The sequence below is a fragment of the Rosa chinensis genome, chromosome 6, assembly GCF_002994745.2.
Source record: "Rosa chinensis cultivar Old Blush chromosome 6, RchiOBHm-V2, whole genome shotgun sequence".
Lineage (NCBI taxonomy): Eukaryota > Viridiplantae > Streptophyta > Magnoliopsida > Rosales > Rosaceae > Rosa > Rosa chinensis.
The window spans coordinates 58,812,025-58,835,013 of NC_037093.1; the positions used below are offsets into that span (position 1 = coordinate 58,812,025).

At 38.2% G+C, this 22,989-nt stretch overlaps 1 long non-coding RNA gene across 1 annotated transcript; it reads right to left on the reverse strand.

Moving 5' to 3' along the window:
- Window positions 1–11,054: 11,054 nt before the first annotated feature.
- LOC112174269 lies at window positions 11,055–12,008 on the reverse strand. The gene is made up of 3 exons (XR_002925952.2): window positions 11,881–12,008; window positions 11,270–11,355; window positions 11,055–11,198 (listed from the first exon to the last, which is right to left on the reverse strand). It is a non-coding gene; the product is annotated as an uncharacterized LOC112174269 (long non-coding RNA).
- Window positions 12,009–22,989: the final 10,981 nt, after the last annotated feature.

The following is a 22,989-nucleotide window of genomic DNA, read 5'->3' on the forward strand; positions in this document are numbered from 1 at the left end:
CACAGTTCATATATGCCTTTGCTCCATCTTAATTTTGGCATGTTTCTCGTTCTCGGTTTTATCTATTTACACAAATTTTTTGGTTAAACCAAGGTATCCCCCACTCGTAGGTAAGGACTAATCCCTCTCGAGCCGGGTTGGACCCCATTTAAGGGGAAAGCTCTCCCAATACTGGCTGCTCTATTCACAAGGCTCGAACTCGAGACCTTGCTTAAGGGGAACAAGCTCCTTACCACTTGAACCACCAAGCATTGGTCTATTTACACAAATTTTGAAGACAGCATTTCCAAATTCATTGACTAACCTAGATAAATGATATTGCGGAAAGAAATTTGTTAAATTGAAAAGGCAAAGTTTCTTGACAACTTTGAACGAAAAAAAGTGGAGAATAAAAAAATCTCTTACGAGCAAAGTAGCAAATAACTGCAAGATACCATAATAAGCAAGACAATCTCACAATTCAAGCATACAAATCCCACATCCATTAGTCTTGACTAAAGATGAAACTGGACCACATAATTCCTCAAGAAATATTGACGCAGATAGAGCCATTTCAACTACTCATCCTTCAACTCGATCATTTGGCCCCACTCAACCCGGCCTTTCATGTTGTTCATTGCATGACTCATGACTCATGACTCATGACTCATGACTCATGACTCATGACAGTAGTAGTAGTCCCATGTACTTCGATTTCACATGCACTTGATTTTCAGAGATGTTATTCATAGACTAAACTTGAGGGGATAAAACAATCGATCCCGGCCTGTGTCAAAAACTTCAATACTTCCCTGCATTGCAAAATTAATTTCCCCGTTTGTGTTTTAACTTCATTTAAAAAAAAACATTTCCATTAAGAATTTTCAATAATAATCTTCTATTCCGAGCTACCACTAAATGAATAATAAGATGAAGATTTAAACACGTGATCAGTTTAAAATTAGAGTGCACGATCATTTCGATCATCTATCTCTTCTTCCTCCAACTTGCGAGGTTGGATATATAAGTTATCCATCGGAGAAGGGAAAAAGAAGAATCGAATCTTAATGGTCAAAAAAGTTGATGTATTTATCATTAAAAGAAAATGGTGACGCTGGGATGCTAGTTGATACGGTCCCAAATCAATCAGTCTTGACATGACAAATATGACTAAATAAATACCGCAAGTCTCAGTAACCCCACCATTCCCCTGACTCATCGGCCCAAATCCCAAACATTCCAATTCCAAGGTCGGTTCTACTCTTCTAGCTAGGTTTGTTAACAATAACTCCACATTATAACATTCATCCGCTGACAGAGCAGTTTACTAAGCCCTAACCCTAAATCATGAACAGGAAAGTCGATATCCTTTTGTTTTGGGGGAGACCTATTAGAAAGTAAAATCTCCACCTTGTTTTGGTGGATGGTTAATTAGTACTAGCTAGAAACACACATGCTCTGTGCCTCTGTTGAAGGTACTCACTGACTGACAAGGCTTTGGTCGGGAAGAGGCACTTTCAGTCCCTTTCGACCACTTGTAGCTCTAAACGCCTTAAACGCGTTCGCGTTTTGAATAATATTATTTAATCCTGCATCAACCACTTTGAGCAACTGCTTTTGTTGGTTTCGTAGCTTAGTTTCTCTCTCGCTTGATTGGCTCCCTCTTGTTTTATTCAACTTCCACCAAGCACCTGCGTCCACTGGAACAACACCCCACAACCTTATAAAGAAGAAAGACGGGAGAGGAGGCGGTGAGATAAATTAAGAAACAAACAGAAGCAGCAGCAATGGGGGTGAAGTTGCAGAACAACAATGGAGGAGACCAAACTGTCTGGGCCGAGACAGAGCCACATCTGGCGGCCAAGCCCAAGCCTATGCCGAAGAAGGAGGGCAGTGTGTTTCCGGCGAAGAGGAGGTTGGTGAAGACCATGGCTTTCACTTCCATTCTCCACTTCTTTGTCTTTCTTTGCTCTTCTGCTGGAGGAGGAACCGCCACACCCAAATCCCCAAATGGCAAGAAATCCAAGCAGATAGTCCCAGACCCTAAACCATGATCGATCACACAAAGGCAATGCATCACCGGCAACAACTAACAAGTCCGGCCGGTCCGGTGGAGCGCTTGTCCTCCGGACAGTCTATGATCATCCGGCCATCGTCTATTATGATATATTATCTCTCTCTTTCTCTCACCATCACACACACCATTTCTTTAATTTTATGTGTCTTCATTTACCAGGATCCATCATCCATCGATATTATGTTACATATATTATAGGTCAGCTGTTGAATCTTAATGAATATGATCTTGAACCTTTTAATTTCTTCCTGACGCAACATATATTCTTGGACTTCAAAATTATTATTGGTTCTGACCCTCGTTTAGCTAGCTTGATCAAGTTAAATAATGTGTTGGATGAGGAATTAATACATGCGACCATGCATGATGATCCATTCATTGATTCATATATAGATTCATACCCAAAACGGGTTTTGGGCATAGACCCAATATTTTATAATTAGTAAAAGAAAAAGAAGCGCTAACTTGAAGAGCACAAATCATAATGAAGGAATCTTGGAATCTCATGCCAAACCCTAAAGAGCTGATTAATTAAATTAAGTGGTCAACAAGATTACAGCAAGGGTAAATGACAAATGACTTTAAACATGGAAAGTTATATATATTGGTTGGGTAGATGTGACTCATGTCATTATCGGCTGATTCATTCATGGATAGACCTTTTTAATTACTACTTTGATTCCCTTCGGGCTTCGGGTTATATTATCTGCGTGTTCAGGTGGTTGGTGTCCACTACCATTAGAAGCGTTTCGAACAAAAATTGCGCAAAGAAATATATTGATTGCATGCGCCTTGGAGACACTAATTAGTAAGCAAATGAAGACGACGAATAAAAAAAAATTATAGACGCACCTGGGAAGATTTTAGACACCCAGCTTGTGTGCTATAGAATAAAAAGTTACCATAATATAGTCTAAGATCCGGTCAGTTACTGGAGATAACTAGTACAGTACGTAGTACTATTAATAAAGCCCCAAAAATTAGCACATGTAATGAATTTTTTATATAGCAAAAAAATTAAAAGGAATCGAATATATATCTTACTTGGTTTAATCTAAATTCAGTTTCTCACACTCGTTCACCACTTGACCAAGTTAACCTCAAGAGTTGTGAAGACAAATAGGTGGTTAATTTTGACTATTTTTCCTGATTTATTTTCTCTTGTCAATTATATTATTTATATATATATATATATATATATATATATATTTGTAAAGATCATATCAATTGATCATTAAGAAAATTGAAGGTAGAATGATACATTAAATACGCTTCCATCGCTAAAGACAAAGTAAAGCAAATAAGAAACATCATTAATGTACGTGGGATAGTACCACTTATTTGACATCAAATTTCTAATAACAAGCTAGAATATAACAAAGCACACAAAGTGGAGGGACCGGGACGATATAATTGGACCATATAATAAAGCTCTTGTTTAAAATTATACGAGTACGTAAAGATCTCTTGTAGCACAAATAAAGTATGCAAGCAAGGATGGCAGCTAATTGTGGTTTGGGCGGGTGTGCATACATATGTATTGAACTCGGCAGCAATGTACAGTTTGCCCAAAAGAGAAGCCCAGTACCTATGGATTGAGTTTTTTTTTTTTTTGAAAGGATCAATGGAATGAGTTTAGCAAAAAGGAAAAATGAAAAGCCCAATTATGTAAACTGCAAATTTTCAAAAAAAAAAAAAAGTCAAATGAAATTTTGGAAATAATGTAACTGAAGAGTGAGTGAGTGACCACCAGATCTATTTCATGATTGGCATCTATTTGTCTTCTGTCATGTGAAATGATTCAACAAGAGGGCAAAGATCTAGAATTTAAACACAGTGATTTTCTCCCTACCCAAATTTGAGCCTAGGACTCAAATAATGTCAGAGTCTTCTTCTTTGAGTAAGTGTTGGCGGTAAGTCAACTTGAGGTAAGAAAGTTAGATTAATGAAGGAGATTGAGTGATAAAGTACAAGAGAAATCTGAGATCAATTGGTAAGAGAGAGATATGAGTTTTCTAAATTCTGAAGTGAGTATCTTTGTAATCTTTGAAGATATTGATCAGTTCATTAGTGAAGATTTATTATTGGAGTCATTTTCTTCCTGTTATCGTAAAATCCTTTACAAATTCCTATGCACTGTAGTTTCAAGATAAAAAAGCTTTCCTTTCTTAGCCCACATTTCCTCTCCTTGACCAACATGAACCTGTTCGTATAAACAATTGAAAACCACTAGACGTCAAGGGTCCCCAATTTCATCCTCTTCCGTCCTCTTCCATTAACCCAGGCCAGCACCGAACACCTGCCTCACCAGTACGAACGACGACGTCAAGAATCGACGAGGCGTTGAGGTAGCTGAGCCGAGCCGGAGCCTGACCGATACGAACGGCCTCGTCGGAGGATTTGGTTGAGCGAGTGTCTATAGGCGTCGCTGAATACGGCAACGGTTTGAATTCCGAGTCTCTTTTCGGTCCTCATGATCCTGCATGCAATTTCGCCTCTGTTGGCTATCAGAATCTTCTCGATTCTCTCCGGCGAGTCGGAGAATGATCGGAGTGATGGTAATCGGAAGTGGAATGGCTTGCCCGTGAGCTTCCGGCGGAGGATGGTGGCCACTGACGGCATGGTTTGGAGTGAATGAGAGACGAAGTGGACTTGGGTGGCAGTGTTACTGTGTTAATGGTTTTATTAGGTGCTCTGTGGAGTTGCGCGATTGACGGTCTCGTCGACCTTGGAGGTGGTGATGTTGTATACGGCAGGGGCGGATCCAGGATTGAAACTTTGGGCGGGCTGGGATTTCTTCAACATTTGTTCTTTTAAACCATGAGTCAATGAATTTTGATCACTTCGGTTTTGGCTCATGATTTGACATTTTACTCTAACACCTATAAATTAAGAAATTAACTTTGAATCAACTACTTTTCATAATAACTAATTTAAGAAAAATAAAAAACCACAATACAAGCCACAATTATATGCATTGATGCACTGATGCACAATGAAACCATGAAAGGAAAAGAAAAAAGCACCTCAGATTCTCGGAAAGCAGTAGAGACATTGACTCAAGCTTTTGCCATTCACTTAATCCCTTTGTGTTCCACTTCGTATTTCCAGACTTGGAATATCAAACAAGACAACAAGTGTAGCTAAAAAAAGCAGCAAATAGGTTGGTTCAATGAAACCGCTTGACAGTTTACACAAATCAATCACAATTCAGTGACAGATCACATATATGTTCCCATTTCATACAATCATACCTCCATTTATAAGTTCTCCAGTCGGATCATCCACTTAATCAATTAATCAAACATTCAAACCCACTTACCCACATCACATTTAACCCACAGTCCACAACAATTAAACAATAAAATGATAAATTGCAGATTTGCAAGACAAGGAGAAGGAGAGAACGCTCAACAGTCAACACTGCATACTAGATTTTCAGAATTCCAGACGATGAGACGAAGAGAATTTGACCGCAAGTCCCGAAGTCCGCAACCTTCATTCTTCAATGAGTTCAATCCATGAAATCTTCACCTGAATACAACCTACGAACATGAATTTCACATCAATCCTTAAACCCTATAAATTGCCCCAAATTGGATTGATTCAATTAATTAAACAAAATCTTACATTGAATCATTGCCTCAAATTGATGTTGATGTCTTGGAGAAGCCGAGAATGCCAGAGCCTAGAGGCCAGAGCTGCAGATTTGCAGAAGTTTAGAAGAGGAGGAGGACTGGAGGAGTCGACAGCCGAGGCCCGAGGGTCGGATTAGACGAAGTGACGAACTGGGGTTGGAGTGTAGTCGAAGAATCGAACTCCCAGAGGCCAGAGCTGCAAATTTGCAGAAGTTTAGAGGAGGAGGAGGACTGGAGGAGTGAGGAGTCGACAGCCGAGGGTCGGATTAGATTAGACGAAGTGACGAACTGGGGTCGGAGGCTCGGAGCGTAGTCGAAGTCTCGAAGAATCGAAGTCGAGTTAGTCGACTAGTAGAGTGAACAAGAAAAAAAAAATTGGACGGGTTTGGGCTGGAGTTATAGACAATACCCAACTAAAAAAAATGTATACATCTAGTTTTTTTTTTTGCCCAAAATTTTCAGACGGGCTTGAGCCCGCCCCACTTATAGCCTGGATCCGCCCCTGGTATACGGCGAGATTCTCGACCGAGGGTGGCCGGGGGAGCTATCACGTGCCGCTCATGTGCATCTATATCTCTACATACCAGATGCCCCGAATGCAGTTAGGTAACCGCGCGTGTCGGTCAGACGCTAAATTACGGCTTGGTGCAGGTGGGCTTGGTCCACAGAAGACTCTTCGCTCAAAGAAACACTATTGTTGTTACTATAGGCAGAGCGGCGCGGTCTTTTTCACAAGCAAGATCGAGAAGCTTGGTAGTCGCTATTCTTGTTTGGTCCCTTTAGGGACATCCACGGAAAAGGGGCATTAATTATAAAGAAAATTAGCATGGTCCAACTGTAAAGATGACACGCATAATAAAAGGAATAATCCAAATTAACATCAATCACACATCTCTGCCGAGGAATGACCCCTTTCTCTTGAGCTAGAGATGACCAGGAGAAGCAGTCGTGCTCAAAAGAGAGCAAACCTAGCTAGACGTCCTCCAAGGCTTAATTAACGGAATCGAGACCCAAAATTGGGACGTGACCATGTCAAAACCCAAGTCTGTCTAGGTTGTGGAAGCAACCTATTGCATATATTTTTTCTTTTACAATTGATTACATTAACTTGTATTCGGAAGAAATAGATTTACGTGCTTTAAGCCTTTGCCCTTTGTTTGCTATATGGTTTTAGTATCTCGATCATGGTTATAGCTTCTTTCACTCTGCCCTAGTCTTTTATTGGCTTACACACTTAAATTATCTAGATGAACGACTAGTTATCTTCCATCTGTTTTAATATAGCCAAATGAATAGCAACCTCATGGGTTTAATTAGCAGAGTTTAACGATTCAACAGAGCACCGAATACAAAAGAACGTACGCTGTAGGCTTTATATCTTGCCCAATATTGCTTGCCCCGACAACTAAGACTTGGACCATTTTAATCATGTAATTCCATATTTTTAAATGGATGATAGCTAGGATGGGGGAAAAAGCGAAGTAATTACCCTAACACAAAGGAAAGACCTAAATGTCAAGAGCATATTACCCATTTTAATCATGTGAATCCATGTATTGCTAACACGCGCCTGCCGGGATTTCGCGTCCGTCCATTACTCCATTAGGAATTTAGGAGTCCCATCTGGAAAAAGTATGGAGGTTAGGGTCTGAAGTAAGCTGATCAAATTCCATGCATGGTACTTATTCCCAATTTAGAAAAAGCACTTCATCACTCTGACAAAAACAGTACACCCCCATTACTCTGTCTCAAAATGTGCTATATAAACCCATGAGTTGCAAATTAAATGGCAGAGAAGGCAATGCGCGCAGATGAATAGCGAGGGAGTTGTCTCGGCAGCCTCTAAGCCAAAGATCGCAACTGTGATACCAGCACAGAGAACATCGGTGAAGCGAATGGCGTTCGATGCCATGGTCAGTTCTGTGATCCCTTGTCTCCCTTGTCTTAATGGCTCATCATCTTCCTCCTCCCCTGGAGCAGACCTTGACCAGCCTAATGACGCTAACAACACCCATGCCAACCATCCTAGTGTGAGCAATTAATTAATGTGAGCATGTGTTGTCACCTAAATAACTAAATAAATCAAGTCTCGTTCTATTAGGTTTTGTTTTTCTTCTGCTTTTCGGCCTCAGGAGCCTTAGGCCATCTGCTGTACCGAAAAAAATATATATGATTGCACAGGTTGTTAATGGTTATATATGTTTCATGGTATAATTAAGGCAATAAATAGATCAATTACTTTTAGTTTTTGTTTTTTTCCTTTTTTGTGGTGGTACGTTTTCATCTTCTGGCATGAAATTTTCATAATGATTAATGTTAAGATTGACTTGGACTATTTACACTTCCTTAAACATTGACAGAGTAATATGATACATAGTACTAAACTATTCCGTAACAAGTGTAAAAGATTAACTTTTGACACTTTGATGATGAAATTAAAATCTCTAATGCTCTAAACGAGTCGCAAAGTGAAAACTCTTCGTATATACTTGAATAGATCAAAACTCTAAACTAGTTACAAAGCAAAAAATCTTCGTATACACTTAAAGGGATTTAAGCAAAGTGTAGCCAATTCAACCTTCTATTTTGTCTTTCTTGCTACAATGGGGACATATAGTATGGGAACGTTACATAACATTTACAGGTTACAAATAGTCCAATGGGCAGCAGTGGTCTCTAAACCAAACAAGACTGCAAGTGTGATTCTAGGAAAGAAGAAATCGGTGAAACAAATGATGTTTGAATCTCCATGGTCAGTTATGTCACTTCTGTGACCCCCTTTTTTCGTTGCCTTCATGGCTCATCGTCCTCCTCCTCCTTTTCAAGTTTCAACAGACCCGGACCCTCTACCTTTGTTCAAGTCCAAAGAAGCTATATATCAATACCATAACCTCGGTACAATTACTGTAAAATCTCAAATTCTGAAGTTGCTCAATTTTTGTTTTGAGATTGAAAGTAGAAAGTAGAGATCGTCGCGAGTTTGTAGCATTTTTGAGTGAATTTTTCGAATTCCCCCCTCCCCCAATTTTTAGTGAAAATATAAATGCCTATTAATATAGTTGAATGACATGAGGCGTTTGAGAGAAAAACAACAGATGCTGACATCATCTATATGGATTCTGATGATGTCATCCATGTGGATAATGATGACATCGTCATCAGCTTAAGTCATTGGACACATGGCAAAATGCGGTTTTGTTTGTGTGGTGTTCACATGTGGCACCAAGCACCAAGGCCACTGATTTTTGGTTCAAACGTGGCAGATTAAAGACTGACCAGCAGCTTATTCGAGATTTTCCCTCTATTCTCTGTCTAGCTTTTTCTCTTAAAATTTCGGCGGATCATAAATTATGATATGCAACTTCAACTCATATAAAGTTACGGATTAATCTTGATACTTTCTTTCTACTCATGCGGGTTTGAATTAAATCAAACAGTTATTTCTAGAAGTCTCTTAAGAAATTCAATTCGTGATCCGTATTCTGAGAGGCGATCGTATTTTCGATGTGAGTGTGTTATGTAATATATTTCAAATATTCTTATTTGCCACAACAATAGTGGAAAAACATTATTTTAGCTATCTACGAAATATATCTTTATTTTTATGGAACAAAATATGATGGAGTTATATATATTATGTACTAGATTCATTACACTACTACAAAAATTGAATCAGACGACGGCTAAAAACCGTCGTCTGATATGGAAGCAAACCGTCGTATATCGAGGCGCCGTCTGATGAAGGTCGGTTGTAGGGAACCGTCGTGTGAAGGGCTCGGCAGCATGTCGACAGCATGCCGGCAGCCTGTCGACAGCATTAGCTATTGCGTGACTATTATTCAGACGACGGGCGACTTTAGAAACTGTTGTGTGATTGCAATTCAGAAGTCGCTTTATTTTACGCCCGTTGTGTGACTTTCATTCAGACGACAGTTTTTCAAAGTATCCATTATCTATTTTAAATTCAGACGACAGTTTTTATTTTTGAGTCATTGTGACCATTGTGCACATACGACAGTTTTTTTGTGGTTATTATTGTCTTAATAGAATGATTCAATGCATTGTATATGCTGAAACTGAAATAAAAAATGATCAAATTAACAATAGCTAATCAATATATAGAAGAAATTGTTATAATCCACATCATGCACCAAAATAGATTGTGCAAAGGTAATCTTTCATCTACAAGAGGAGTACATCTAATACTACTCTCCTAGCAATATACATCCAGAAATTTACTTAAGGAGTCTAGCTTTGCAAGCTTGGCTGCTCTCATGGCCTCATTGCTGCTCCACTCATCTTACAATTATCTACCCCTTGTTCCTTCAAGCTTCAAGCTTCAAGCCAATCAGTTGATTCACCTAAGACCCAAACTCGTCAGGAAGCTCATTGAATACTGTCTGGCAAAAACAAGAAATCATGGCAGCCATGGCTTTCTCATAGTCTATTCCCCTTTGCTGAAAGTAAAATTGATGGTCTTCACCAATTTTGGAGGTATTGGCTTCGTGTTCAATGCGAGCTATAGGATTCTTGACCTGTTAACAAGTACCAAATGATTTTATTGAGGAACAAAGACTAATAGTATATTGCATGATAGTTTTACATTACACGAGCACTAATTGGAATAGTTTTACATTATCACTCGCTGTCCTTGATTTGACCTGGGCTAGCATAGTGAGATCATATAATTGCCATCAGAGACCAACCGGAAGACATCCAAAGTAAGGGAATCTAAATATTTCTTGAACAGACCTCAAGATACCTCAATGATTGTGCCCCCACCTTTCTTTGAGTAAGGACAACATTTTTCATTTACTTAAAACATACCATAAACAGCTACTCTACCTAACAAATCCTTTTCTTCCAAATAAAAGTGTTCGCTACTTTTTCCATAACAATTCAGTAAGCAACAGGTTCTTACCAGTTCATACTGCTGGTGCAGAGTTTCTGACTTCAAGTTGTGTATGTCACTGTCATAGGATCAAAATGAAAAATAAAAATTCTATCTTCAATTTGAGAGGAGAAACTGAACATATGATTTCATAAAAATTAAAGACAATCCAAATTCTTACACAAACAGAACGAAACCAAAAACAAAAAGAAAGTGGCATGAAATCATACAGAATAATTTCCATTAAATTAAAATGTAGAGATTCAGCTCCCCTTCTAGATGTGTATCATATTTCAAATTTCAATTTAATCATATATTCTCCTATTTTCCGAGGAATCTTATAGTGAAAATCTAATCAATAAGTACTATACTTTACACGAAGCTAAAAGTGTTGGGAGAAATACTATGCATACCTATCTTCCATCCAAACAACACTATACAAGTCACCCAAACAGGTTTCATATTCTGGGGGAGGACTAGGATACTCTCCCGGGCAGTAAGTCCCCTAACTGCTCCCTTCTGCATTTGATGCTGTAGTTGCAAAGATATTCAAACCTTCAGGAAGAAGACCCTCAAAGATACTTCCGGATTCACAAGCTTCAAGATAAAATACCTGCACTTCACAAATTAGCCCAACTCTATTGGTATATGCAGGATGCATGCACACTTCAACTAGGAACTTACCAAACTTTCATATGTCCCTGCAGCATGCTTCTTCTTTAGAACTTCTATGAGCCTGTTTGCATAAATATAGGGACTGGTAGGCATCCCTGGAAGAAAAAAAAAAGTAAATAGTTCAGTTATGGAGAGCAATTCAATATTGTAACATGCAAACTTGATATCTAAATCAAATCAAATAAATAAGACTCAAGAACAACATAAAATTTCATATCCGATTTTCAAATCTAACGGCAGGTGGTTCATTTATCAAGTTCAGTGCTTAGCTTGAGACCTATTTCTCGAATTCCATAGAAGGCCACAGTCACTACAATATTATGGTTTTTCCCTAATAAAGCCAGGCATAAGTATCACTAACTATCGCCCTAACAAACAACATCTACAACATGCCACATCCTTCTATAAAAATGTTTTCTCCAGACCTAATGGCCAAGAGCTCCAGGTCTGCCATGAATTTAATTACTTAGAAATACAATTATTCAAACGACTATCCACAACATATATACCACTATTAGCTCAACTCAAATAAGCACCAACAATCAACCAATTTGACCCTTACACAACAACCAAAGCAGGACAAATTGTTTCATCTAAATTGCTACTCAATAGCTACTCACCAAGTACTCCAGGACCAGCATGATCGGAGTAGTATATGAAGATGTGATCATTCGGACCACTGTCCACAACTTTCCCACTACCCCCGGTAATAGCAGTTTTGTTTCCAAGAATAGCAGCAAACAAGATAAGAACAAACGAGATAACAAATGCATAAGGAAGCATATTAAACCATCACAGTGATTACATTGAAGTTTGTAGCCAATTTCAAAATTTAAATGTTTAATCACTAACGAAGCATTCTGCAGTGAGAAATTATACCAAACAAGTACTGATTATATAGATATTGCTATTTGTTAATTGGTTCATATTGTTTTATGCTAAACAAAATCGTGTAAAAATTATGTGATCAACAAGTAGGAATCGGGATACCATTTTGTTGTGAGATCACTGAGATGCTATGCCACTGAAATTTTGAACTGCCTCAGAACATGACAGTTACAATTTTCAAGTGACTTGTTTAAATTTTCCAATTTTGACTATTACAGTTTGCAGCAAAGCAAATGAAATTTAAATTTTACAAATGAATGGTAATTTCCCCAAGAAAACCCTAAATATTTTGTTAACCATCTGGTATGCATCACAAACAAGCAACCTCAATACAAAACCCCAGGCTCATTATGCCTTCTATCTTTAAGAACTAAATCATCACACAATAGGCAAAGTTGTATTACATTACAGACCATACACAATCATAACGCCATAAATAAAAGAGACAAGATCAAAGACAATTACCTCAATGTATGGGTAGGTGTTGGCAGCTGCATTATCTCCAATAATCATTAAATCACACTGCAAGGAAGCTTGTAAGCAGAAAGCGGGTGCTGTGGCTCAAGCTTCATATCCAAACACAGAACAAGTTGGTCATTGATATTAATATCAGACACTGATTCCATATACTGCATAACTGCCTATGTTGGTCTGGTTTCTTCACAATCAAGCTCAGAACCCTCATCAACACCAACTGACAATGAATTCCACAGAACAGCCCCAATTTCAAGAGTTAAACAAATTATGACACCCAAAATTAAAAATAAAAAGACCCACAGCGACACCTAAGATTTCAGCTAGCATATGACAGTGGGAAAAGTGACAAAGAGGAGTCACCTAAAGTTCACTCCTTCTGCAATGCAAGAAGACAAGAAGAACAGAGAGCCCAAACCAAACCAAAGGGTCGATCTTGCTACATCTCTCCACATGATCAGATCATTCAATAACTACCCAATTCTCTCCAGACGACCCCCATCATCATCATCCACTATCAACACAAACACAAACATAAATCATAAATAAATAAATAAAATTTAAAAAAAAAAACCAAAGAAATCGAGGAAGACTTATACAAAGATTGAAAGAAAGAGGTCGGGACTAACTTGTAGATGAAGTTGGGGAGGGCACACAAGCGACCAAACTCATCGGGCATTTCAAACCGATCGGCGAGACGGGTCTTGGACGTTCTTGGATTGGGCAAAGGCGAGAGTAGCAGTAGCTCGTGCAGAGGGAGTGAAGCTGAAGATTTGCAAGTTGCGACGCCGATTTGGTTAGGAACGGAGACTCCGAACGAGAATGGTGATGATAGGGAGGCGGTGAAGCGGTCGAATCCATGAGATTGAAATGGAGGAAAGGCACTTCTGGGTGGTAATGGATAGATTAGTGAGAAAGAAGCGAAACATGAAACCTTAATCGAGTCACTGAAGGTGGTAATGGATCTGAGAGAGATTGCCAAGGAGAAAGCATCTTTGGTTGACTAATCGAAGAAGTCTTGGATGTCCTCCATGTTTATATTGGCTCTCCACGCATTACTGCACTTCTTTTCTCCAAGCCCAGACCGAAACCTTCAGCGAGATCTTGGGGATTTGAAAATTGAGGATTTGAAATTTAGGGATCCAGACGGAGGATGGTGGGGATTTGAAAATTAAAAGCCTAGAAAGATTAGGGAAAGAGTGAGGGTTTGGCCGTAGGTTTTGGTTTTGGAGAGACATTGTCGAGCGGGAGGGAGCTTTGGGTTTTAGTCTTGGACTCCTGGGTAGGTATCGAGAGAGAGTGAGGAGCTTTCGGTTTTTTGTTATTTTTTTCACTTCTTCAAGTGTGTTGGGGTTTTAAGGCCGACCTATATCGATTTGGCCAATTCCTATCGATCGATTTGGAGAAGGACTCATACAACAGAATTTTATAAAAATGTGGTTTGAATGCAGCCATTTGAAATTTGAAATTTGTCTCCTATGAATTTGACTTCCCTCTTTTGGGAGTTGCAGAAAAATGATGGTCGGAAGTCTCCTTCATTTTTACCAAACATATTAATCAGACCACAGTTTTATTGTTTCTCGTCGTATGATTAATACGTGTTGGGGGAAAATTTGGGGTTTGAGATGGCGTTTGGCACCACAGACATGGTGGGAAACTTGCCGCTCAATTTTTTTAAGGTCATACAACGGTTTTATCCTTAAACGTCTTCTGAACTAGTTCAAAATTCCATATCAGACGACAGATTTTATAAAAACGACGTCCAAAAAAATAAAAATCAATCAGAGGACAGAAAACTATGATGCGTCGTCTGAGAGGTGTCGTTTGATTCAATTTTTGTAGTAGTGTTATTTGACAAGTCATGGAACACATGAACTTCTACATGGGTTAGCCGAGAGAACAGTATGTCACGAGGCTATATAGGGTTAGAAACGGCCATTAGAGTGTCCGTAAAGAAACTTGATTGAAGAATAACCATGTTATGAAAGGAAAATGCGATGTGATAACACTACAACAAATTTGGGCTTATACAACGAATTATATGCAAAGAGTGATAAATTCCTTGCAATTGGTTGACTTTATAGAAAGAATTTTGTGAATCCTTGCATTTGGCTCTTTGAATTTGCAAGGAATGCATCAAGTCCTTGTACTTGGTCTTCCGAACTCTAAAAAATGGTGAATTCCTTGTATATAGATTTAGAATCCTTGCAATTACTGCTGGGCGGGATTTTTTAGCGCTCTACAAAATTATAACCGCAAGAATCTGACTCGATTCCTTGTTTTTATTTGTGGACTACTCTCAGAGCCTTTATCACACGATTGACTCTGGTTAGAAAAAGAACAAACAAAAGTTCTCTCTGGTCCTTCCAGATCGATGAAGAACACACGCAAAATACCAAAACCCCAAATCCAACTGTGAATGGCGAATCTGGAATTCATGAACACTTGCACTCAAACTCAACCCCAAAAGTCAACAACAGAAGGTTCTCCATCTCTCCTGTCGTCATCGTCACCCATCTCTGCTTTCTCGCTCGCACTCATTGAATTAGTTTTATCGCTCGCAAGGTTCTCCCTTGATTTCTGGATATAATTTGGTTTGCTTTCAATTCAGTTTCCCTAGGGTTTATATTATTGCATTTGGGTTTCACGGCTGGGCTTTTTATTTAGGCATTGCCACCCCCCCCCCCCCCCCCCTCTCTCTCTTGACATTTCAAGCTTGTCAAAGCTTCAATTTTTTGGGTTGTATGTTTCACTTGTATATTGGTTCTGTGTCACTCTGATTTTTGATTCAAAGACCTCACTGATGTCCTTGTTTCTTGTCCTCCCTGCTAATCCCCTTTTGAACAGAAAACCAATATACAACCTCAATGTGCAATTAGAGATGGTGGACGGTTTCAGTGTTGAGCTTCGTTTTGAATTCCACTTTATTAACGATGCAAGTTTCAATCGAAAGAGGTCTTTAGGTTTAGTTTTTGATAGTTTGTATGTGTTAATTAGATCATTATCTATTGGTTGACTACTTTATATTAGTTTAAGCCTCAGTTTGGAACATTTGGTTCTCCATATTACTTCCTAATTAACTGTGATATCCAGTGTTCTTTGGCAGGGGTAAGTCCCTCATAATTCCATTTTCTAACGTTTGTGAGCAGGGTTTTTTGCTCCTTATCATGGACAGGCTTTCCACATTTTTGTCCCTGATTCCGTGGTTTCCCTTTTCCTACGATGGCAACACTTGAGGAACCTTGGTAATGTCATCTATATTACCATCACTAGATAACAGTCACTAGTTACTGCATTACCTGGATTAAGGATTATATTTGCTTTTCTTGGGTAATGATTACATGTGCTTTTGATTAATAACATGATTTGCTCATTAGTACTAGGTCAGTTCAAAGTCTGTGTCATTTTGACTGAGTCTGCTTCTTTTGGACCCAATTTTATATTCTCCCATTATTTCCAAATGATATATTATCAGTCAGTTAATAACATACACATACTTCATGTTGTGTGAAAATTTGGAGCCCTTGACAAGGCTTCAAAGGCAAAACTTTTTCAGTGCATCAGCTTCTGTGTTATTAATGAGGTCCATCACAAGAACAGGGGACAGAATTCTCTAAAAGATCTGATACATTATGTCAGGCAACCTTGGAGTGGTGATTTAACTAGATTTTTGGTGTAAAGTAAAGAAACAACGTCATTGATCAAGTGAAGAGGTTAGAACCTCAATTTAGGTTGGCTTAAAGGGAATGGTCAGGCCCATGGCTGGCTCCTATGTGGTCTGGGGTTTGAACCCTCTCACGGTACCTACCTTGCTATTGTTGTTTGAGTATATGATAGATTTCTCTGTCATGTTTTCTTTTAATTTTTCAGGTATCCTCAATACATGGTAGATTTTTTTAATAATGTTATGGTTTTGGGTGTTTAATGAAGGTTTTCCTCATGAGGTATCCTTGATTTGTGTAGGTCTCTGTAAAGATATAAGATGGTTGTCATTTGGATGATTTTAGTTGCACTGAAATTGAACCAGGTTAGTGGAGAAGGAAAACACAGACATAGGTATGTTTATTGCTTTGAGTCTTTAATTAGTGTGCTCAATATTGCATGTAATTCAACGTTTTGATTGTTTTTCAAGTGAATTAGGTATTGTTATTGTTCTCTTCTTAATGTTTCTTTTCTTTCGTTGAAGTGCAGATGCAGAACTTTGGCATATTTTGGTGATTCTTAAAACAGATAACAGTGTAGAGGTAACAAGGCCATTTTGTTCAGTTACTTGCTTAGTTTGATGCGCATTAGGCTTCTTCTTCTTCTTCTTTTTCCTGAAAACTCCTTGATCATTTAGAACTTTTTTTCACTAGTTGTCCTTTCTTATAGTAGTTTGTTGGTACAATAAACTTAATTTACTAATCTTTCTCTATGCTAAAGTGGGAATCTTAAACATGCATGCAATTATACATTAAATTTCGTTTTAAATGAATTGCAGTGGTGGTATTTGTACTGTTTGGTCTCAAATCAATCGACTTGTAGAATTGGCATGCATTGAATTCCTCCTCTGGTTTTTGTATTACCTTTTTTATTTTGCAATTTAGGTATGTCAAATTGAAAGAATGAAACAAAAGTTAGGCTCACGTAAAATATGCAGCTGCACATTTTTTTCATAGAACTGTTAGGCTCAAAAAATGTTTGTTTCAATTGATTGAGCAGAGACCAGTTTTGTTTCTTAAAATCTTCATGCCTTTACTTTTATAATGCATGGTACATTAGAAGAGTAATAGCTACACATGGTCTCCCCTCTCCATATCCATATCAGATGACCCATCACCATCTTCATAATAGGCACTAAGGTATATACAGTGCAGCTGTGGAGGATTCTATATAGCTTTGCTCTACATTATGTTTTGCAGGCCACGACTCTTTTAAGGACAAGATACTCATACTATTAATACTAGAAGTAAAAGCCGGAAAATAATATATGTTCTTATACCTTTCATCTCGTCGTTATGGTTTTTGCTTCACATCAGTTAAATCCAAGTATACCACTCAATTTGTAACTTTGTAACAAGATTTCCTTGTCACAGTAATCTGTTACTTTCTCTTGCAGAGTCTTTGTTGGGATTCAGTTCTGTTTGGCTGGACTTAAACATCAGTGGTGGATCATTGAGAATCAGCTGAGGCCAAGGTAAATAGTTGGTCAAATTTAACAACTGATCTACTATTTACTGCAGGCAATTTGCTGAACGTTCACGGTTCAGAAACTCCAATACATAGCTGAACCGGAGAGAAATGTGCAAGCTATATATTTTCCTATAGTAAGAGTGGAGCTGTTCCACCTACAAGTGTTGTGTGGTTGTAAACTTGTAAATAAACAGCTTCGAGATTATCTCAAAGTCTTTGACATAGATCTTTGTGAACATTTGCTAGTGGAATTTTTCATATGTAAATATTACTCTAATTTATAATAAAAAGTAATTCATTTACTCAAAGCCTCATAGGAGATTTTATTAGATTGTGTAAGAAATTAATAATAAATTAAATGTAATTAAATTTCAAAGAGCATGTTAAATTGTTAATTGTTAAAAAGGGCCTTGCATATACTAAATGCAAGGAATGATATGCAAGGAATTGTCCTTGTATATGAGTTAACCATAGTTAACCTCAAGGGTTGAATTCCTTGCATTTGAGATGAACAATTCCTTGCATTTGTAAACTCAAATGCAAGGAATTTTCAAGTTGTTGTATTTGCTCTTTTGCAAGGGCCTCTTTGCAATGACTCCAATACAAGGAATATTCCTTGCATTTGGGTTAATGCAACGAATTTCCAGCTTTTTACAAGGATAATGATTCCTTGCAAAAGGCCTTTTTTCTTGTAGTGTAAATTGATGTGATTGTTGTGTGTACGATAATTTACTTTCTAGCTAGCGTGTGTAAAATGACATTATTGAACTGGCATATTACATGATCTGCTTATTGAGTGAGTGATTTTGCTCACCCACCCATCTGTTTTGGCAGATAAGTACTAATAGTTTGTTGAGCCGGAAAGATATTAAATGAGCCTAAATGGAAGAGTGGTGCATAGAATAATTTCCAATTTATAGAATATGTTTTGTAACACTTAGGCCGCAAATACGGCGTTAGGTGCTTAAAACCCACTGACATGTTGGGTTTGGTGCCAATCTCTCCTTGGTGAAGATATTTTGTATGGCATGAATGTATGGTATTAATGGTTTGTGCATTCATCACAATGCATGAAAAATTGGTGCATGATCAAGTTGATGAATTGGGAATAAAATCAATAAATGCATGGTTAAATACATGTATTAACATTTTAGTCTTCCTATGGAGTTAATGTGGGAGATGGGTGGTTGATTCATGTATGAGCATTGATGAAGTGAGTCTAGAGACTTCTATCAATGGTATAAATAGATGAAGCTTATGTGGAGGCAAGTAGGGAGATCAAGTTCAAGAGCAACTCTAAGGGTCTTCATATATAGAAGCAAATTAGTGAGTTGTGTTCAAGAGTGTGAATAACTCTTGGGGTAGATTGATCTTCTAGGTTGAGAGAGGGTGTACAAGGGGTATCATTTTGGATACAAGGGTTTGGGTTGGGCATAAACTCGAGCGGTGTAATCTTATACTTGTGTAATTCTCTCATTAGTGGAGGTAAAACTCTCCGAGGACGTAGGCAAGGATATTGGCTAAATCTCGTTAAATCCTGTTATCTTCTTGGCTTGATTATTTCTTCTTTCTATCTCTACATAGTTAATAGATTGTTAAGCCTTAAAGGCCTTGTGTATGATGTCTTAATTATTATAGTTGTAATGGTTATTTGCCTCCCAATATTCTTCTCTTTTGGCAAAGTGATATTATCTGTAACCTGCATTAATTGGTGCTTTACGATGCATGTAGCTTAATCCTTATTCAATTGAAGGGCCATATTGGAGAACGTTATATATATGATCCACAAAGCTCTTTTAGCTAGCAGCAGTATAGAAAATGAGTGATTACCAAAACAGTTAAAAAAACCTAAAAATTTATAACTTTTACTCTTCACATTTAGTTATTGGAGGTAAATTTCCTTGATTAGGTAATCAAGAAACCATTATTGTTGTAAGTAGATAAAACGGAGCGGGCCTTTTTTTATTTCTACTATCAAGAGCAAGTCTTCAAAACTATGCCTGTCCCTTTTGGGACAATAAATATAGAGAAAATTAATATGCTCACAAATGCAAAGATAGCACCCAGAAAAAGAGATCGAAAATCCCAAATCTAATATTTTGAAATAACCATAACATCAACGTAACCATTGTTACCATTCATACATTCACACATTCTTCCAAGAAACAACCCCTTTCAAGCTAGAGATGAACAGGAGAAGGGAAGCTGCCGCGCTCCAACAAGAGCAAAGCCTAGATGTCCAAGGCTTAATTTGACGGAATGGAGACCCAAAATTGGGACGTGAACCATGTCAAAACCTAGGCCTAGGTTTTGGAGGCAACCTTGGCCTGTTGGCCAGCTCCTTACGTAAATTTCTTCTCATATAATTTATTAATTGATCACAGTACATTCTAATGTTCTATGTGAAAGAAATAAATTTATATGCTTCAAGCCTTTAGGGGGCCTTTGCCCTTTGCTTCTTATATGGTTTTAGATGGACGACTAGTTATCATCCTTCTGTTATAAAATAGCCGAATGAATAGAAACCTCATGCTTTGCCGAAAAAATGAATAAAAACCTAATGAGTTTAATTAGAAGTGTATAAACGATTAATAAATTCACTTGGACTCAGAGCAGCAAATACAAAAGTACTGGGCTTCCATATATCTTGCCCGAACTGTAGATTGCTCTCCCAAGTCGTTAAAACTACTTCAGACCCAAAAAAAGTCGTTAAACTACTGTGCTGAAACAAATTGGATGTCAATTTCTCTCTGGTGATTATGACTTGGACCATTTCAATCACATGAATGTTTTCAAATGGATGCTAGCCAGGACTGGGGGGAAAGGGCGAATAAAATTAGACAAAGTACAAGCTTGATGGAAACAATTCAGCTCCAGTTTGCCGTCAATTAGGATTTCCCTCAGTTCCCTAAAAGCAAAAGGTGAGGAGGATAGTGGATTACACCTACATAATTAAGGATCTCCATAATTAATCCCCAAACCTTTCCATGGGCAGCGCCCGGGCTCATTTATAGAAGGCAACAGGCAAATATTCCAATCCATGCAGACTGGGTATCCCTTTTCTTCTTTCAAAATGCTATATAAACCCCATGAGGCTTGCAACTGATACATCAAACATCCAAACACAACTTGCAAGTTGCAACCATCAAGGAGATGGCAGAGAAGGCAATGCATGTTAAGGGTAGTATAGTAATATGGTTTACAGTATATAAAGAAAATTGCTGTAATTGTTTTCATTCTATTCCAGTCAAAATGTAGTTGTTTAACTCTCTGCGTTTCTCCTTTGTCAAAAAAACACTCTCTGCGTTTCTCTTAACCTTCCTCCTCCTTTCTTCGTCTTTCTTCTTCTTCCATGGTTGAAATTCTAGCATGGTATCAGAGCACCAAAGCATAACATATCAACCTTATAACACCAAATACCATCAGTTAGCCAGACTGAGTTGATGATCCAGGGAATAAGGGGCAAACGATAAGCAGAGTAGATCATACAACAGTAACACTCAATATACCCAACTTAATTTTCAAGAAGCTACTGAACCAATTGAACTTTCATGAGAGATCAGTCAAGATTTTACCAAAAAGAAGATGAAAATAGCCAGAGTTCACATCACATATTTCTCTGAAATTTCATCACCGTCAGAGTCGGAATCAATCGATGGCGGAAAACTCGTCGAGTTATCATGTCCTTCAGTCGAAGATGGAGGTCCAATGGTCACTGGCGACATGGCTTCTGACGAGAACCGTAGCGAACAACAGAGCTGAGGCGACGATGCCTCCAAGGTCGTGGATGGTGACGCGGCGAGAGTAAAAAGCAAATAGACTCCGGAGACGGCAACACGGCTTCCCGGTGATGACGAGTGATTGAGAGACTGAAAATTTTAGGGTTTGGAAATTCCGATTTGGGGATGGGCTTATTAGATAGGATTTCTCTGAATTGAACTAAAAAAAAACTAAGGATGAAGAGAATTGCAACGGAGAAGTAACGGTGGAGCGATGGTCAAGCCGCCATGGCTCTGAAATTCTAGCAATGCAGATGAAAAAGAACAAAACTAGCAAGGAAGTTCGGGTTTCGGCGTCTAAACCAAAGATCGCAACGGTGATCCGGCTAAGAGAGTATTGGTGAAGCGAATGGTGTTCGATGCCATGGTCAATTCTGTGACCCCATTTCTTCCTCGTGTTCATAGCTCATATTCTTCCTCCTCCCCTAGCGGACCCTGACCCTCCTTTGTTCAAAACCCAATGAAGCCAACAAGGCCCATGCCAACCATCCTACCATGAGGTCATGACTAGTGTGAGCAGGCTTTTTTACTGTTGTCACCTGAATAACCAAATAAAGGAAGTCTCATTCTACTAGGAAACTTTTTTCTTTCTGCTTTTCCGCCTCCGGCCATCTGCTGTATCAGAAAAAAAAAAAATGATTACATTGGTTGTTAATGCATGGTTTTTTTTTTTTGGTCAAATAATGCATGGTTATACATGTATCAGTGTTTGAGGCAATAAATAGATAAACCTTCATTTTTAGTTGTTGCTTTTTCCTTTTTTGTGGTGTGACGTTTTCATCTAATGGGATTAAATGTAAAAATGTTTAATATTAAGATTGATTTGGACTATTTTATTCTTCTTTAACATATGGTGTGTAGTACTAAACTATTTTGTAACAAGTGTGAACGATTAATTTTTGATACTTTGAGGATGAAATTAAAACTCCCTAAACGAGTTATTAAGCGAAAACTCTTCATATATACTCAAATACTTGAAGAGATCAAGCAGAGTGTAAGCAGTCTTCTATATTGTCTTTCTTAGTACAATAGGGACATATAGTCTAGGAACGTACAAAATATTGTTCGGGCCGGAATGCTCTAAACTCTAAAAGTCTAAAGTCAAAACCAAGCTTGATAATTGATCGTACTGACAGATTACTCTTGGGGCTTTTCTACATTTTCTAGTTGGAGGGCAAAAATCATAATGTCATTTTCTCCGTTTTGGTAAAAAACTAAAATAAGTCAATTTCAATCCACGTCCTTCCCTCATCGACTAAAGCTAGGGGTGTAAATGAGCCGAGTCGAAGATAATACCAAGATGATCATGTTCGGCTAATTTGGTTTTTATCGAGCTCGAGCCGGGCTAAAGCTTGAATTTTTTTTTTCCATGCTCAAGCTTGGCTCGGCTTGAATATTTTTCTTAAGCCCAAGCTG